This window comes from Lepidochelys olivacea (genome assembly GCF_965140295.1).
Source record: "Lepidochelys olivacea isolate rLepOli2 genome assembly, chromosome: 3".
Classification (NCBI taxonomy): domain Eukaryota; kingdom Metazoa; phylum Chordata; order Testudines; family Cheloniidae; genus Lepidochelys; species Lepidochelys olivacea.
The window spans coordinates 73984834-73999629 of record NC_140413.1 but is presented as its reverse complement, the minus strand read 5'-3'; the positions used below and the strand labels follow the sequence as shown (position 1 = coordinate 73999629).

General features: G+C 42.9%; 1 protein-coding gene across 3 annotated transcripts in view; it reads left to right on the top strand.

The window, feature by feature from the left end:
- Nucleotides 1-493: 493 nt before the first annotated feature.
- Nucleotides 494-14796, top strand: part of GPR63 (G protein-coupled receptor 63) — a 31921-nt gene continuing 17618 nt past the window's right edge. Inside the window, exons 1-3 of one of the 3 annotated variants that reach the window (XR_014710743.1) lie at nt 494-991; nt 11986-12133; nt 12898-14073. The gene's annotated coding sequence lies outside the window, so the exon portion shown is untranslated. Of the gene's footprint in view, nt 992-10918; nt 12134-12897; nt 14074-14796 lie in introns of those variants that run through there. The other 2 variants (XR_014710744.1, XM_084622595.1) reach the window with 2 other exon arrangements.

The following is a 14796-nucleotide window of genomic DNA, read 5'->3' as shown; positions in this document are numbered from 1 at the left end:
ATGGGAGGCAAACGATTTATTGTAAATAGTGTGCAGCAACATCCATCTCCCCTAATGGAAATGTCATGTGTGCATCTGTTTTAAACATCCAATTTAACAGAAAGAACTTAATGCGAATGCAGGAACAAAATAAAAGTGGGATCACACACACAGTGTTTCCATAGCAGTTGGTGCTAAATCCCAGTCTGTTTCTATAAACTGCTCCTTTACATGCCCAGAGCAAGAGCAGACTAGACTTTCCAGTGCACGCTCCCCCTGCCCAGGATTGGTGCAGGCAGGTCCACCCCGGCTCTGAGCAGCCCCTAGCAGGCAGCGAGCTCTCTCCCTTGGGAAGCACCAGCCTCGCTCCATTGCAACGGGCCTCTGCCGTGCGCTCGCTCGCGCCCGCCACTCAGGGCCGGGGCCGACTGCTAAGGCAGGTGCAAGGTGCGCCAGGCTGCTGCCACATACCTGGAGCGCCCGGCGCGGCGAGCCCGGCCCGAGGGATGCTCGGCGGGAGCGCGCGGCCACTGGTGCACGTTCTCGGAGCGCGGAGTCTCCTCCCCTCCCGGGCGGGGGCCCGCCCCGGCAGCAGCAGCAGCAGCGGTGGCTGCCGCAGCAGCATTGCACAGACCGGCCGGGACGGCCAGCAGCCCCTTGCAGGGAAGCAGTTAGTAGAAGGAGGCGGCTGGCTGGAAAACGTTTCCTCCTCCGAGCAGGCTTTGAGTCTGTTTGTCCAGCAGCAGCAGCAGATCCGTCCTCAAAGCAATGGGGAAGGTTGCGCTGAGCGGGGCGCAGGCGGGCTACCCTGAGGCAGAGAGAGCAGCCCCAGCTTGCAAGCAGTGCGCCTCCCGGGCTGCCTCCTCCTGCTCCCAGCTTTGAACCTTTTGTTTTCTCCAGTCGGGGGCGGCGAGCTGCTGGCTGCTGCTATGTCAGGCAAGTTCCAGGAGGCGTCGGATCAGGCCAGGCTTCTGCTCTGCCGGGATCTGCAAGGCGCGGTGGTTGTTCCGAGGTGAGACTTTGTTCTCTTCCTAAACACCCTTCTGCCCGCTGTTCAAAGCAAGTGGATTGCTCCAGTTGTGGGTGTGGGGGGAGAGGGGGGGCTCTGCGTGTACGCCAGAGGGAGCGGATCATCTGAATGGGAGAGAGGGGAGAGGTGAACTCCAGAATTGTGCTGGGGTTTTTCTTTTTCTGGAGAGTCCTGCACAATTGTCCCAGGTGCATTTGTTTTGTTTAACTTACAGTGCGGAGCCCATCCGCTAGACTAATTCTCTCGTTTCTGACTGGGGCTGAGCTAGAAACGCACCGTTTCTCCGTGGCACCTGGTGCCCTTTCACTCGGGCTGTTGTCTCTAAGCAGCTAGGCCATTTTAGACATGTGCACCCCGAAGAGTACTTGCATTCCTGGGCCCCAGGGCAACTGGCTGTCGAGCCTAATTCGAGTTGCAAATAATCTCTAGCCAGCCGTCCAGGTGGGAAAAATCCGCTTCATCTTCAGGCTTTATTCCAGGAGCCATTTATCAAGCCATTAATTAATAGGCAGAGTGGTTACTAGGGTTTTATAACCCTAGTTATAACCCAGTTGCACTGCTGCAGAGTTCAGCCAAAGAAACTGACTCTTCTTTCCGAATCTAAAGGTGCTAAAAAGTAGAGGTTTTGTCAGCCATGAGGTAGGCGCTTTAGGTTTCTCACACAATTGTTTCCCAAGGCAAACCTTCACACGAGGCGTTTCCATTTCCTCTTTTTTAAAAGTGTTTCCTCGTCTGGCCCCTCAAATTCTGGCATTATTTTATATCTGTTCAAACTTGGCCATAAAGTATGTGCCTTTTACAGTGGTCTTTGGCCTCTTCGCAAAGGTGTTGAAAACACACAGTCCATGTTTTTTTTCTTTTATTGCCTCAGTTGTGGGCTTGTTCTTTCGAGTGGTTGCTAAATAAAAGCTGTAGTTCAGTATGTGATCCAAATATGAAAGCTCCCTATTATCCTCGAGGAGTTACATTCATAGTAGATATTTAAAGGGTTGAATGTCATCTCTTTATCTTCCCTTACCTTTTTAAGAGTGATTCTTTACAGTTTGATTTTATAGCCTATACAGTATCTATATTTCTCTATTTTTCATTCCAATTCTCTCTTTTATGTATTGTCTTGTTATCACTTTGCCTGCAGAAATGCAAATTAAATTGGGTGGCTGGGGACTCAGATTTCTACTTTTAAAATATATTAAATAGATTTCAGGTCCAAAATACTTTCTACCAGAGGATTCATGTTATTTATTGCCTAAGAAAGGAAATTGACTTGTGAATTCTTGGACTGTGAGAACTGCAAGAGTATCTATCTAGTTATTTTAGGATTTTCTGTCCTTACCAGCAGTGTTTTGCATCTTGATTGTGAAAAGTTTTTTACTAGACAAAAATACTAACATACACGCATTGATATATTTTTGATTGAAGAGTGACTCTTAGCCAAAAAAGTGCCCCATGTGAAAACATGAGAAAAACTGGTTTTCCCATCAGGTTAGAACAATTTTATTTGTGGGATTTGTGTTTACAATGCAACTTCGTGCATAGCATCTTTCATTAATGACTGTACAAAGACACATAATGCAAGACACACTATGAAATGTTTCAGTAAGTAGAATTGTAGAGACATTTTTGGCAAATCAGTTAAGGTATAATTGTTTCCCCATGAAAATGGGGTGAAACAAAGGAATATATATGCATAAAGATATAAGCAACATCTACATTTGCAAAATGGGGCAGAAGATGTGACAAGCAAGTTGTGTGTGTGGCTGAGGGGACTGTCATTGTTCATTTTTATTGAAGAATGAATGTTTAAATACTGGGAAATATATTTTGTACAATGCATTCTCTGCTATTGTGAGGAACATATGGTACATAGCTGATCTTATAGCAGAGAGAATAAGAATCTGATATGAGAGACAGTTTCTCACAGATTACATAGACCATTTCTGAATAACTGTTAAAAGCTGTTTTTGAAAAAAGCAGTTAGTTGAATGGGAAAAACCAAGTTCCCTCTAATTTTTGACAGGCCGTGTGTGCAAAAAATTTCTTATGTGCAAATTGTTGTGCTTCTGTGCAAATTTTTGTGCGTGTGGTGTTTCGCCGGGTGTGCAGGGTTTAGGATCTGTGTGCGTGCGCACACGTGCACAGCTTAGAGGGAACAGTGATTGCCAGCTCTTCAGTGTGCTTTGCTTCAATGTTTGCAGTGTTCTACTCTCTACTGTCTGATGTCAGGTTTAACAGTGATGTTGTCACGTTCCCAGGGTCATATTAGACTAAAAAATTTAATTGTAATGAACCTGTCTACAGAAGCAGATTTGACGTTGACCAGTATTGAGGTTTATTTGTTTTATTCACTGTGATCATCTTTGAATAATTTTTGCTTGTTTCCATACCTGAAATTGAATTTTTGCACTCATACTATCCCAGATCAGAAACCCAGATGCTTTTCTTATGCACGTTTACTTGCATAAGTTATTAGACAGTGTCCTTATTATTACAGTGTGTGTCAAATGGATAGCTGCCTTTATAAATTGAGAAAATAATATGAATCAGGACAAAACTGACAGCATACTCATTTCCCATTATCTGCTCATCTATTAAGAGATGTTGACACTTTTCATAAGGTAATGGCTGATCACGTTGTTTTCACATTTCATTCCTGTGCCACTCTGAAAATCTCCCTTTAATAATAAGAGTAGGTGATGTATGGAGGCATAGCATACTAAGGGCTTGTACACACTACCACTTATGTCACTATAACTTGTGTAGCTTGGGGTGTGAATAAGCCACCCCTCCCCCACCGAGTGACATAAATTACACCAACCTAAGCACTATGTCAGCTTCGCCCACTGACACAGCTATCACCTCTATTGGAGGTGGTTTTATTATGCTGATGGGAGAGCTCTTCACCAGACATGCTACAGTGGTGCAGCTGCATTCATGCTATTGTAGACTAGCCCTAAGTGACGAAACAGTAGCAAAGGCTTGTAGTTTTGAAGTTGGAAACAGGTATTGCTGTTGTGTAACCATTTGCGTGAAGATAACTTAACTTTACTGTAGTAGAAAGAAATCTGGAGGAGTCTCTTACATCCAGTGTAAGACATTGGTCCTGCTTTGAAGTGCTGTAGATATGATGGGGCATTAAAACATATATAGGGATTATCACATGCTTCTTAGTGCCTTATTTCACTGGTAGATGTTTTGCTTATTCATTCCAATCTATATTACATTCCACTGTCTTGAATAAACAAAAGATCTTGAGATCAATTAAATATCTTAATTGGGTAGAATGTCTGCCAACATATTTTGACTTTGCTCATTTCAGGCCACATTCTGGTACCCTTATCCATGCTGAATAACACCTTGCTCAGTGAGTAGTCTCATTGAGCTCAATGGGCTCAATTATAAGTGGTGTAAGTCACTTGCATAGCGGGCATAAGGAAGCCCAAGATTCTCCCTCATTCCCCTGTGTTGGCTACCCACAAGATCAACTTATACAGGAGAGTTGGGGAGAGCAGATGTATCTGTGATGCTACTCTTCTCTTTTGCATAGGGGGCCAGGCAGGGAGTGGGTAAAGGCTTGACTCCATTCCCCCACACTCTCACCTTATGCACTGGCCAGTGTAGCAGAGGGGGGAAGTAAGCTGTTTCAGGAAAGGGCTGGCAAAACTTACTTTTCCTCCTCCCACTCCAAATTTCCTTCTGGGGCAGACCCACTGGGCTAGTAAGGCGTTATTCAATGTGAATAAGGGTATGAGAAGCCAACCCTGAGCGTGCTAATATTCTTACACCAACTAGCATGACACAATGCTTGGGCTAAATGGCTCAAAGCTGGATTTAAAGTTGTTAGCATGGCTGAAGTCCAAGGAGATTTCTTCATGCACTGGTCCTCTTCCATCAGAATTATGAACAAATCTTGGGCATGTGGAATCCGTCTGGAATTTTGTAAATATGCATCTTGCTGCTTGGTTCAAATCTATGGTGTTCTTTGAATTCTTAGTCTCACTGTGTGTGTACCGTATGTTATGTTATGGGGTTTTTTGTGGGGGGGGGGAAGAATTGTGAGGGAAGATATCTTGATGTGTCTAGATAATAGTCCTATCTCTTACATAGCTTTTCATCAGAAGACCTCAAAGTACTTTACAAAGGAAGTCAGTATCATTATCCTCATTTTACAGATGGGGAAACAGAGATACAGAGAAGTAAAAAGTGACTTGCCCATGGTTAACTAGCCAACCAGTGACATAGCCAGGACTAGAACCCAATGGGTACACTGCCCCTCAGGAAAGCAGTGCATTTTAAAAAGCATGTGTAGTCTGTGTGCTAAGGCCTATAACTACCATCCAAATTAGTAGTACAACTAAGAATTTAGATTTGCTACATGATTTTCTCATGTATTGATGAACCTGAATAAAGAAGAACATGGATGAATTACAGTGATATTTTAAATGTAGGAAATAATTCAACGAGGAAATCCGGTGACATGATAAAACACAGCACACATGTTTTATACATTACCTGTCAAGACCCCAAGAGCAAACTAGTTCCATAGAACGTTTTATAACATGAGGGAGGAATACTATTAAACACTTTGTGAGTAAAAAGGGGAAGAGCAGGAACATGAAGCTTTTAATCACTTAGGTTGCAGTTCAGGAAAGTACTTAAGCACATGCTTAACTTTAACTACACACTGGAACATAGCAAGTGCTTAAGCGCTTTCTGAGCTGAAGCCCCAGTTTAGTCATTCCATGTAAATTTACTTGAAAGATTCCTCATAGGATACAAGCGTCTCAGTGTTCACATGTTTCAACACCTTTCTTTTCTAAAGCTTAGCTTACTGTCTAAGGCCCTGATTCAGTAAGGTATTTCAGTACATGCCTAATTTGAAGTATGGGAGTATTCCAGTTGACTTCAATGGCACTTTTGAAGTACCTTGCTGAATTGAGTATATTTTGCCGCCATCTATATATAGATAGCACACAAATAACTGTCGAAATAAACATTATTAAGACTGCAAAGTCAAACACGCAAATGTTAGGAAATGCCAAAATTAAGGTTGCCTGTGTTCTTTTAACTTAGTTTTTGTGTGTGTAATTCCTAGGCTTTCTAAAAAGCATACTGAAAAAGCAGAAATTTGATTGTGGCATCCTATTGACGCCTGTGTAGTTGACATCCGTAGCGTTTGAACCTTGAACCACATGCAGGCTTGTGCCACTTAAGCTAACGGACTAACTGTTAGCAGTAGTAGGTTGTCATTCTGCAAGTGGATTTCACAGATATTTGCTGACATCAGAGGAATGGTGAGACTCCAAAACCTTGAGTTCCATTCAAGGCTCTCGTGGGAAGTGTGCTGTAGTGGGTGCAGACTTTTCTGTCCATTTCCCTCCCAAAGTGTGACCCTTCTACCTCATCCCCTCCAACCTGTCTCTTTCCCACATCAGGCTCCTTGTCCTAATACCATTCTCCTTGTCTATGCAGTCCCAGTTTCTTCAGGTTTCTCATCCCAGTTTTCTTGCTCAGCCCATCACAGTTCACCAGAAGCTCCCATTTCCAGCCTTCTTGTTTAGCTGGTCCCAGTCTCCACCCCAAAACACCTGTTTAGACCCTCCTGGCTTCAGGCCCAGTCTCAATGTCCCCACAGCTCCCGCTCCTAGTTCTTTTCCCCCCATCTCTAGCTGTTTTGTCTATTCTCCCTGTCTGCAGGTCTGGCTCTTTTTCCCCCTCAGCATTCAAATCAGGCATTATCCTCCTCCACACTGCCTGGGTACCATCGGGAGGGTCATTGAAAGCACAGGAGAGACTGGTTCCCTGCTCTCAGTTCTTGTTCCCAAACCCAGCAGGGCCTATAGCAGCCCAACGGTTTAATTTCAGGGAAAGTTCTACTCAGTCCTGGGATGAAACATAGCCAGTGTGGAGGGCATCTTGGGAATTTAGCAGCTAAAATGTAAGATATGTCTACTGAGCATATGCAAACGGCGACTTTTTTTCCTAAAGGCTTATAATTTGGCCAAATCGGGGTGGATTTTCTTGGTGAGAGCAAAAGGCACATCACTGATGCAAAGGCCACACCCCTGCCAAGTTTAAACTCCTTGCTTCGAAGCATGGTGGCATGAGAACTTTTCAAAAGACAGGCTGCTGGAATTTTTTAATATGGTACCCCTTAGGCATTCTGTGCCAAAAAATTAAAAATTCTGCGCCAAAATATTCTGCGTGCAATATTTTAAAATTCTGCACATTTTTATTTGTCAAAATAACCGTACATAATCACACCAGTTTCAATTATTTTGGTAATTTATTTCAAAATACCTGTAGAAAGTATATCTGTAAAAATACAGACACACACAAAAATTCCTCCAGGAGGAGAAAGAAAAGGAGTACTTGTGGCACCTTAGAGACTAACCAAAGAAACCCCTATAACAACCCAGTTCCTGTTTCTTTGCCCCTTTCTCCCTCCCTCCCCCCCTTAGAGCCCAGTTGGGGGGCCAGACACCCACAACCCCTCCCATCACAGAGCCCAGTTGCAGGCCCCCCCAGTCAATACACCTGAACCCACTGCCCCCCACAGACCAGCCTTGGGGCCCCCTAGCTCATATACTCATACCCCTTCCTCCCCAGAGCCTAGCCATTGCCCCACAGCCCAGACACCCCCTCCCCCTCGCCTCCTACCCCAGAACCCAGGGATCCAGAGGGAGAAACAGCCTGTTGCTTAGTCCCAGGCCTGCATGGAGTTTCCTGTGTGCCGCCACCCTCTCCTTCACACAGGAGGTGCTGGGAACTGTAGCTGCCAGGCACCCTCTATCTTCTCCACCCCCCAGCAGTGTCTTCTATGTGCGAGCTGGGCTCTGCTGGGTCCAGTAGCCCCTAGTGGCAGCTAGCAGCACTGCGGCCCATTTCTTTGGGGGACAGTAACATTATGTAGGCAGAATTTCATTTCGGAACCACTGCGCAATGCAAAATTTTGCAGAATTTCCCCAGGAGAAATATATGGGACAAAACAACATATTTTTCCTTAGCCTTTTTCTTGGAAGTGGCTGAACTATTTCACTGAAATTTCCCCAGAAATATTTAGTTAGTGTTTTTTTTTTTTTTTTTTTTGGCAAAGTTAAAAGCAATTGAAAACAGGGTCTTATAATGGGAAGTATCTGGCCTCCTCAATAATCAGCAGCGCTAACAGCCTGACCTATAATGTTACACATACAAAACCATGTTAAAAGAACATTAAGGTTGCAAAGTCAAGCACCCAAAAGTTAGGAAAAATGCCAGAATTAAAGTTGCTTGTGCAACCTTAATTCAGCTCCTTTGTGCTTATGCATTGTGATACACAGGACCAGATTTAGGGGCAAGCAACTGCCTGGGGCTTGGGATGCTGTTTTTGTTGTTAGCATCTTATATGACAGGGATAAATCATGCATACAAATTGTGCATCCAAGTCATGAAATGGGCTACAAATGCAATAAAAAATAAAGTATTCAAAAATTTAACAAATTGGGTTGGGGCGGGGGAGGTGGTGCTGAAGATGCTCATCGCCTGGGATGCCATCGCCTGGGATGCCATTTGGTCTTAGGCCAGCCCTGATGATAGTCTTTAATTACATGATTACATGCTATTTTTCCACAGGAGTCCTTCCTCATTCAGTGCACAGGATGGCCAGTGTTCACTTAATGAGCAGCTACTCCGTATTTTGTTTTCTCCTCATTGTTCCGTGTGTGGTCCCATGCCTTATGTGCAGCACACTATTCAAACCCTGCTCTGAAGACAGAATTATTCATTTCATCATTAATTTTCTATAGCGTTCATCACTACAGTATCAGAATGCTTTGCAAATGTTAATTCATTTATCCTCAGAAAACTTCTTTGAGGTCAGGAGATGGTATTATCCACATTTTATGATGGGAAGCTGAGGTACAGAGAAATTAAGGTCAAAAGTGTCCACTAATTTAGGGTGCTCAATTTGAGTTACTTTAAAATCCAGAGAGAAAATTTATGCAACAGATGTACAAAGGAAAAAGCAGATTTTTTATATGAAGATTGTAAAAATCATATCTTTTTACAGCTGAATTGGATAGACTATAAAAACTATTAGAGCAGGTCATTGCTTTAGGATTTACTATACTCCATAAAATCACACCTTTTTGAGCATCCTCTAAAGTTCTGTGTTTATAATAATGAAAAAGTATGTGATTTCTCAAAAAAGTAGTAAAGACGCTTTTTAAAAAGGTATTGAAAATGATTCTGAAATAGAAAAATTGAATTGTGTTGCTTAAATTCTGAAGTTCTGCAGATTTACTACGTTACTCTTATTCCATTGAGCCTTGTATTCTATCAGATCATTTAGGTTTAAAGTCTTCAGTATTATTTGTCACTTTTGAGGTTTTCTCCTGAAATTTGTTTGTGATTTGGTATGTTGTTGCCAAGAGTTGGTGTGTACATAGGTGTGTCTAACTAGGAAGCTATTAAATTGTGTTGTTCTGCCCTGGATATTGTTTGTTATAACTTCTTGTATTATATTAAAAAAAAGGTGTGTGTGTGTGTATATATATATACACAAACACTCTTTATGATACAGGAAGTTATTCTAACTTCTATTTTATATAATAATTTACAGAAAACAACAACAGACTAACCAAAAACTCTTCTTGAAGCATTTAAAGAGTATGCTCGTGTGCATGCTTGCACTCAATCTCTCATCAGAGGTTTGTGTGTGTGTGAAGTAAGTGCTTTAGAAAGGTACATGAAGTAACATCCCAGGAGATGGAATCCTTCTATTCATGGAGAAGAATCAACACATTTAGTGGAAATGAAGACCCTCCGCCCCCCGAATGTCATAACCCTGATTTGAAGGGCTCACCATTAGAGCTGAAAAGTCAGTTTGGTCTCCAGGACCACTGAGGGTTTGTCTACACTATGGAGACTATGCTGGCATAGCAGTGTCACTGATCATGACTTAAATCAGCAAGCAGGAAACATTGATGTAAATAATCAATTTCAGTCATGTTTTCAATTGAACTTTTTAGTTATTTTCTTAAAGGTTGATCCTCATTGGTTGGTAATCATTAAAATGTTGATTTGCAACTAAATATAGCCTTTGTACTAAGTTTGGTGCTTCTTTTTGCTAATAGGAGAATGTGCCATAGCTATACATGTATATATTTAAGCAGTTATATAAATTAATCTACATTCATTCAGATTCTTAATTTTTACATTTTTAATTACAAAATGGTGAATGATCTATTTCTTATTGACTAGATCATGATTAATTTTTTACTTGTGATTTGTCAAGCTCTATTTGGATGGAAATAAAAAATGCACTAAAACAGCATTTTAAATATTTTTATTTAAAATACATTAAATATGCTAGATGCAGAAGGGGGAAAAAGGCTTATCAAAAGTTTTGCATTGAAAATTGATTTCTTAAAGGAAATATTACCTGTAGTTAATCAATTGAATTGATAGTTTCCTATCCTCATGGCTTTCAAGATTTTAGAACTGCTTTATTTCATTCTCTCTCCTATTTTTTCAACTCCCAGTTGGTTTCTTAACTTTGAATGAACTAGTCATTGAACTGAACTGGTTGAATAAACTGAAATGAAGAAAATGTTTTCTGTCAACCTGCAGAAACACTACAGCTGTCAAAAGTGGATTAGGCACGTCAGCAAACTCTGGTTCCAGGTGCTAAGCCAATGACTTCTACTAGTTCTGTGGTTTGACTTTTTTTAAACCATGGCAGCAAATATGTACTGCTTATAATTTTTTTTGTTTAAATAATTGAATAGATTATAATAAGTTTAGGCCTCCACTTAGGTTGTCAGTTTCAAATTTAGTTTTAAATAGGTTTATTTAAAAATCAAAACAAACCCGTGTTTGATTTTAAAAACATTTTTTTTTTTAATTTTATCTATTTTTATGCACTCTGTGTAGGAACACCATCACTTCCTGGAACGACGGTAGCTACGTTAATGGAAGCATTCTTCCATCAACATAACTGCATCTACACTGGGAGTTAGGTCAGCATAACTTATGGTGGGCACAGGTGTGGATTTTTTATACCCCTGATCGACATAGCTGTGTCGACCTAACTTTTAAATATGGACCAGGCTTGAATCTTTGGAGTATCTGCTGAGGGTATGTCTAGACTAGAAACACTACAGCATTTCCAGTGTAGACATTTATTACAGTGACCAAAGGGATTCTTCTATTGCGGTAGTAAATTCACCTCTTTTGAGGCCTGGTCTACACTACAAAGTTAAATCAATGTAAGCTGCCTTGCATCAACCTAGCTGTACATGTGTCTACACTTGATGTAAGCACTCTCTTATGGTGACACAATTACACCAGCTCCCTGAGCCATGGTTGATGTAATGACTTCGATATAGCATGAGTCCAGATACTGCATTACCCATTTCAACCCTAAAAGTCCTTCAGCAGATGTCCCACGATGCCTGACAATGACCACTCTGGTCACAGTTGAGATCTCCACAGCTCAGGAGTGACCGAGACTGGAAGCTTCCCCTCTTTTTCTCCCCCCCACCCCAACCCACACACTTCAAAAGCTCTCAAATTTTTGAAAGGCTTTTTCCTGATTGTCCAGCTTACCGAGCACATTGAGCAGCTCTCCATTGTTGTCTGCAACTGCCCAGCTGACCATGCCAGCTACACACTTCAGATGTACTCCAGCCTGGAGTAGGCTGGAGAGATTAGATCTCCCTTGCCTGTGGTGAGAAGAGGCCATCCGTGAGCGGATTGCACAGGGGATGCAGGAGAAGGAGTACAACAGAGATCCGCAGCAGTGCCAAGTGAAAGCAAAGGAGCTGTGGCAGGCAGATCAGAAGGCTTGGGGGGCCAACAGTCAATCTGGTGCTGAGTCACAGACCAGCTGCTTTTACAAAGAGCTGAATGCCATAGTTGGCGGAGACCCCGCCTGCACCCCACAGAGCATGGTGTATACCTCTGAGGAGCTGGAGTCACAAGCCCTTGCCTTGAAATAGGACAAGAAGGAGGAAGAGGAGGAGACTGGGGAGCATGTGAGTGGAGGGTGCGGCGAGGTCCAGCTATGCTACAAGACAAGACCTGTTTGAGACTCCACCACAGTCCAGTAAAGCACGGGTGAGCCCGATGCAGGGAAACAAATGTTGGGTAAGTGTGTACATGTATTTTCCATTACAATGAAGTACTGATGATGTCCCCAACTTAACAGGACACAGCTATTGACTTTTTTCACTAATTTATTCCTACTAGAAGAGGTAGCAGTACAACTAGAGAGGTAGTGTTGTTATCTGCTTTTTGTTCCCTATGGAGTTAGGTGGGGGGCAGAAGGACATGCGGAGCAGTTTGTTTATGTATATAGGGATGTCCCTTGAATCCTCCTCAGAGATCTTGATAAAACTTTTATGGAGTTACTCTGTAGTCCTTTCCCGAAGGTTTCTACAGATGGCATCCCTATTTCTTTGTCCGCGGTAGGACACTTTCCCATCCTGGTCAACAATTACTTTGGCAGTCACCATTGCAGTCAACAGGCTAACGGCATATGGGCCCTGGCAGCTTTGGGATGCCAGCAGCAGCTGTATTCTTGGTGCCTTTATCACCCTCAGGAGTGATATCTCAGCTAAAATCTCCACTGCCTGTAGAAAATGGTGCCAGTATTTAGTACCATTTCCCTCTACTTATGATTTCATGCAACCGAGCAATACCCTTCTAGTTACCCTCGCCCCTGGCAGGCCATGCTCACCATGGCTGATGCAGTGAGTGGTGTGGTGCACAAGCACTCCAAAGCAGATGTGCCTTTAAGCATGTCTTCTTTAAAACTTTAGGGGAGCAAGGGAAGGGAGTTCTGAAATCTTTATTTTTGCTTTCTATTGTGACTATACTTACAGTGGTACCTCTGTGTGTTTCATCTGTAGTTGCTGCTGTTATGTCCTTGAGGGGTTCCTGCTCCACACCCACAAAATGCCTTAGCCAGCTAAGGAGGAGAAAGAAGAGGACTCAGGATGACAAGTTCAGCGAGATCCTGCAAGCCAGTGCTGTATCAGATCGTGAGCAGGGGGCCTGGAGGGTGAATATTGCAGACTGCATGGAGAAGGAAAGAGCAGACATGAGAAACTCTCAGCAGAAAGTGGAGGAGGAGATGCACTAGTCCATAATGGAGCTTTTCCAGCAGCAAACACCGCTGCAAACTCTTGTGAACCTACAGGTTTAACAATCATGGGTTGATCTCCCTTTTCAGCCTCTGGAGAACTCCATTATAGCACCTCCCTATGCTCCCCTCAACATTCCAAATGGAATCTGGGGGTGCATCCCTACCCCTGCCATTCCACACCAGGGGACATTTCGGACAATCACAACTTCACATACACTGACCTATGAGAGCAGCGATTGCTAAAATGGAAATAAATATTCTTAAGTTTTATTTCATAAATTTATTAAGATTTTAATGTACTTGCTTTTAACTTGCACAGAATTTTTTGCAGTGTTTTTGTTAGTCAATAACATTGTATTGTTCGGAAAATAATTCATCTTTATTAGCTCCCGAAATATGCTGCAGAATGCCTAGCAGTAATGAAAGCACCCACTTCCTCGTTGCACAGTGTGACACAACTCATAGGATCAGTAACAAACACAGTGTAGTGATCGTAAATGTACAGCAAATGCCACAAAATTAATAGGTGCATTGACAGTGTTACATTATGCATGTGCACCAAGCACCTCACAGTTGCTAACAGGCACCAGAACAGCAGGGCGAGGTAGAACACAGTACATCACAGTGCATTGGGGGGGGGAAACCTGGATTTGTGCTGGAAATGGCCCACCTTGATTATCGTACACATTGTAAGGAGAGTGATCACTTTAGATAAGCTATTACCAACAGGAGAGTGGGTTTGTGGGGAGAAGACCTGGATTTGTGCTGGAAGTGGCTCACCTTGATTATCATACACATTGTAAGGAGAGTGATCACTTTAGATAAGCTATTACTACCAGGAGAGTGGGGTGGGGGGAGAGAAAACCTTTTGTAGTGGTAAACACCCATTTTTTCATGGTTTGTATGTATAAGAACATCTTCTGTATTTTCCACAGTATGCATCCGATGAAGTGAGCTGTAGCTCACGAAAGCTTATACTCAAATAAATTGGTTAGTCTCTAAGGTGCCACAAGTACTCCGTTTCTTTTTACTATTAAAGTTCTTTTTCAAAGCCTCCCTGAGTGGGATAGCTCTGCACTGAGCTCTTCTGATAGCCCTTGTGTCCAGCTTTTCAAATTCAGCAGACAGCTGCTCCACTTCCACCCTCCAGCCCGGCTGCAACATTTCCTTCTTTGCTTCACAGATGTTATTATGCAGGTCACAGCAGGCAGTGGGATGATGTTTTCACTCAGATCCACTCTTGTGAGTAAACAATGCCAGCCTCCCTTCAGTCTACCAACAGCACATTCAACTGTCATTCTGCACCTGCTGAGCCAATAGATAAATTTTTCCTTGGTGCTGTCAAGGTGGTGGGTGTACAGCTTCCTGAGTTAGGTAGGCTGGGTTCCCCAGGATCACTGTTGACATTGCAACATCACCAGTGCTAATCCATCAATGGGGAAAGAAACTTCCTGCTTGTAGCTTTCTGTACAGTCCTGTGTCCTTAAAAATGTCAGCGTCTGCGGCAAGGTGGTCTGGTGCCAAAATAGGAAGATGAGTTCTGTCTGTTGCTCCACTGCAGTTCAGGAAAGCCATTGCTGCAAATCCATCCATCTCAGATTGCTGAAAGTCACAGTCCTGCATAACCGGAGATGATTAATGGCCCTGCAGGCTGGCATGGCAA